This window comes from Hibiscus syriacus, unplaced genomic scaffold (assembly GCF_006381635.1).
Source record: "Hibiscus syriacus cultivar Baekdansim isolate YM2019G1 unplaced genomic scaffold, ASM638163v2 tig00111244_pilon, whole genome shotgun sequence".
Taxonomy (NCBI): Eukaryota; Viridiplantae; Streptophyta; class Magnoliopsida; order Malvales; family Malvaceae; genus Hibiscus; species Hibiscus syriacus.
This window is the reverse complement of record NW_024063033.1, coordinates 421915-427047: the sequence shown is the minus strand read 5'-3', so window position 1 is coordinate 427047 and position 5133 is coordinate 421915. Positions and strand designations below refer to the sequence as shown.

The 5133-nt window shown below is 29.8% G+C and overlaps 1 pseudogene; it reads right to left on the bottom strand.

Annotated features, from left to right (window-relative positions):
- Nucleotides 1-3737: 3737 nt before the first annotated feature.
- Nucleotides 3738-4779, bottom strand: LOC120157352 (annotated as a pseudogene).
- Nucleotides 4780-5133: the final 354 nt, after the last annotated feature.

The following is a 5133-nucleotide window of genomic DNA, read 5'->3' as shown; positions in this document are numbered from 1 at the left end:
TATTTATTTCATTATTTTACTCATTTTTATTTTGGTATTTTTATTATTTATTTTTATATTGCATTTTTTTTATGTGCATGATACCTTTAGTTTCCTTATTTTATTTATTTAACTTTTTTTCATCTTGCTCATTTACTTTTTTTATTTTTATTTTTTTCCTATTTCATTTTCATTCTTATTTCCTCCATTTTTTTTGTTTTCTTTTACTTTATTCATTTTCGTTTTTTAACGTCTTAATTTTGTAATGGGTATTTCAATCTATCAGTGGTAAGTTTCGGATCAATTTTTTTACCATTTTAATTAAACTTACAATTTTCTTAATTTAAGACAACTGGAAACTACGTAGTACCGAAAGGGCAGTTCAAGGGTGCTAACCCTTGTTTGACTGTAACCGACTCCTGAATCCGACACATCTTTGGTAAGACGCAGGTCAGGTAAAAAATAAGGTATCCGATCTACCTATTTGTTTTAAAATAAAAGATCGGTGGCGACTCCCAATCCATTTTCCTAAGTCGAAGCCCAATTACGGGTCCAACCGAAAGACGGTTCCGACACGTCGAAATCATGAAAAATACAAATACGAATTCTCTATATCTCACAAATCTAATATATCTATCTCAAAATCCAATGTATCATAAAATACTTTTATACCATCCTACAAAATTTATCTCTTTTCATCTTAAAGAAGGTTAAGTCATTTTCTATATTTATAGAAAAATAAATTTGGTCACTAAGAATCCTTATTCAACAATAATTCTTATCTAAATGAATTTAATCGCTCAATAATCTTCAATCATTAAAATTATAATAAAATTTAATTTAAATTTGACTTAGTATATAACATTTCATGTTTTTTATTGATTTACGATTGTTTACGTGTTGTTAACTATAACACATAATATAAATTAAGAATCTCAATAATTATTAGCTATTTCAACTTTCAAATTCATAGCACGAACTAAGTTATCTTAATGGTTAAATGATAGATATTATTTATAGAGGTTTTAGATTCGAGTAACAGAGACTACAAAAGTGTTAGGCCTTTCATTGTCAAATTGTCGAAAATCTTTAGAACAAATACTTATAATCATCTTAGATTAATAAAAAAATCTATCGGATTCATACATTTTAAATTAAAAATAATTTTTAGAATTAATTCACATGCAATAAATTTAAGATTTAAATTTTTAGAATTAGAAAATGAATGCTAAATCTAAGACTTGTAAACAAATCTAACACATAACGTACTGAAATAAATACTTGACGTAGCAAAAAAAAAAAACAAAGGACAAAATGAACTGTTAAATTAAAAAAAAGGAACATAGTTTGCCATTGACACATGCAAATCGTCGGAGGAAAGCAGAAATGGGATGTTTAACCATTAATTTGGTCACTACTCTAATCGAAATAGTTAAAATCGAATTAATCGAACTTTTAACAAAGGGTACAATTATCTCAACAGTAAACCATATGGTGCATAAGGATGAAACACACACGCACCAACAACATTGAAATTTGTTTTGAGCATACCAGAGGGAGTGGGGGATATCGGCATATGTCTGCCGGGACAGTCCCCAAGTCGGGGCGGTGACGGACATGAGAAGTCAACAAGACACTCCGTCAACGACAGTCAGATCGGACAACACCGTCATGATTGTGGCGGATGTGATTCCCCCGAAGGCACCTGACCAGCATACTTTATAAGTGGAAAATGCACTATTTAGCAATACCATCTAGCATACTCTCCTTTGTTGCAAAACATATAGACAGTGTCGAAACGATTTCTTAAAAAAATTAGTTTTTAAATATTTAAAATTCGCGTCTCGATTAATTTGAGATTTCCTTTTATAAATTAAAATAAAATGAGAAGTCATTACTAATATTTGATTAGGGTGTTATTGGGCACCCAAAATATTTTTTCATTTTAATAAAATTTAATTTTAAAATTATTAAAACAACATTTTAAGGTTTGCATACCAAAAATTAAGTTCGGCAGTCGATTACGCGTGGAGAATGATTAGCACCCCCACAACGCCCTAAATCGGTACCTAGTCGATTAATTAGTTGTCTTTGAAATGAATCTTACAATTTCGAATTTAATTTAATTTAAGATTTCCTCAAATTTTTTTTTTGAATTTTAGGACAAAAAATAATTATATTTAATTATTTCCTAACGAGAAGAAAATATATCTCATGTCTTAAAACAATTAATTCTCACTCCAATCGAAATAAGAAACTATTACTATTTCATTCTAAAATTCATTATTAATTTAAATGCATTAATGATAATAAAATAAACCAAATTAAATAAAAAAATTATCAATCCTTTTAGAAAGAAGGATATTCGATTATTTAAAGACGTCGAGATTTGACCTTTTATAAGTTCTAACGATCTTTTCTCGAATAATTTAAATAGACGAACATTTTTTTCTCTCTCGTTTCTAAATTTTAGGTGTGATCACTTTTTTAGAGTTTCACTTAACGAGATACACTTTCATCTTAAGATTATCACAAATGATTTTCTTATAAGTTAAGACAGTCACTCCACGACGACCTTAAAATGAAAGGGTATTACCCTTAGTCCAATTATTTGAATCGATTCGAATGATGCTTACGAGTATATCATTCATATTATGCAAAATGTCGTTTACATGCACATGTATACATAAACGTGTCAACGATTAAACAAACATGCATAACTAAACGAAAGAAATATTTATCATAACTAAACGAAAGAAATATTTATCAAAGCAAAAATAATACCTACAAGCTAAACATAGCACATATTCAAGGAAAGGATAATTACTTTATACCACATCTAAACATAAAATAAATAAATAAATAAATAAATAAAACAATCTCCCTACAACATCTGTTACCTTTTATGCATACACGTAATATAAGGAAATAATCCTTGATAATAAAAATATATAATAATTACTATATTTATAGATATATATGTAAAGAAAACTTCATACACCATATATATATATATATATATATATGATAAAATTAATTAAATGGAAAGACGTAAAAACATGAAAAAGTGTACATAATTTTGGAAATATAGAAACGAAAGTAATATTTAATAATAGGTAAAACTAATAAATAAATAAAAACTTAAAAACAGTGCTTATGAACAAATCTATTTATGAATTAATGCCCCAAATATATATACATAAACATATAACTTACCCATAAAACTTAATATATAATAAAAAGAATAACTTTAATCCTATGAAATTAATTTAATCCTACGAAATTAATATAAACCTATGGCATAATGCAAATAAATATCCCTAACGTTTGACAGTATATGCAAATTTGCCCCTATTTTTTTAGAACATTTTACCCCATAACATTTTATTTTGATTCAAAAGTTATCCTCGTTGAATGAAAACCGTAAATCAATTGACGGTCAATGTATCCAGCTGACTAAACAAACACATGTAGACACAAATAATAATGTGACATGTCCACGTCACTAAAATATGTTAACGTCAAATTGACACGTCAAAATTTATTTTTTATTAAAAAAATTAATATTTTTATAAAAATTTTTATCAATGAGAGATCAACACTTGTCACTCTTCTATTAATACGAATTTAGAGGAATGAAAAAAAAAGTCATTTTACGTAGAAGGGGACTTAAACTTGGGGTAAGAGCGTGAAATGATATGCCTCTTACCACTAAACCAAATAAACTACTAAATTATATAATTAAACAAAACTTTATTTAACCCATAATTTCTTTTCGATTTAATTAAACAAAATAAAACACGTGTCACTCTTCAGATTCGAGTTTCGCAATGGAGGTGTAATTGAAGCGGCTAGTGATGAAATGGGTCACTCCAAAAGCTTGCCGGCGAGTGCACAGACTCGGTCTAACCCGCCCTTCAAAAAGCGTTTTCGATTCTCAGATGTTGCTCTTTGAGAGATACATCACCGGTGATTGCCAGACCGCCGCAGTTGGTGCAAATCGGTTTCTTCATAGCATCTCTAATAGACATGTTCTCAACTCGAAGCTTGTCGTTCTCTTGCCTCAGTAAAGAGTTCTCGTGGCATTCTATTTCAGTCTGGATTGAAAAAACAACAAGGATCAAGTTAAGCAAATAAGAAAATAAAAGAAACAATGGTTTGATATTTGTAGATTACCTTCATTTGTGTACGGTGATTTTGGAACCAAAACTTGACTTGTATGGTTTCTAAACAAAGCCTTTTGCTAAGCTCCAAACGTTGTCTCTCATCGGGATGAGGGCACTCCTTAAGAAGACTAAACCAAAAACCAATAAAAGCGAAAAAAGGTAAGCTTTTGAACCAACTAAAAAAAGAAACTTTGATTTGAAAACAAGAAAGTGAAACCTTACGCTTCAAGCTCTTGGATTTGCTGAGGAGTGTGTCGATGGTATCTCTTCTTCCTTGGACGATTGTCGGCGGCGTCTTCATCATCACCCAAAACGCCGTCGATGTTATCCATTCCAGGCATGCTCTCTTATTCTTCTCCTATCACTTTGAAATTCTCACCCATAAACCCCATCTCCTTGATTATCTATACTCGGTTGCTGCTGAAAAAAAAAGGAAAAAAGGAAAAAAAACAGATCAGAAACAACAACAAAAGAACAAAGCAACCTTATTCTTTTAGAGTGTAGTTATTACAAGAGCAAGAGAAAGGCCTAGAGAATAGATTATTTTCTTAGGAAGAGAAGGAGAGAGAATGTTGCTACTAAAAGAGATGTCGGTGACTATCTTTGCAGACCCAAAGACTCCATTGGAACTGTTATCGAGAAATCCCCTAAAACCGAGTAGTCCGCTTGGCCTACTTTATTTTGTTTTATTAAATTGAAAAAGTAATTATGGGTTAAATAAAGTTTTGTTTCATTATAAAATCGAGTAGACCGCTTGACTTGATGGAAGAGGTATATTATTTCACACTCTTGTCTCATGTTGGAGTCTCATTCTATGCAAAATGGATTTTTCTTCTTTCATCTAAATCCGTTTGAATAGGAATTTGACACGTGTCTTTTTTTATTGGAAAAAATTCATATAAAATATTAATTTTTTAACAAAAATAAAATATGATATGTCAATTCCACGTTAGCATATTTTAGTGACGTGGACATGCCACATCATCAT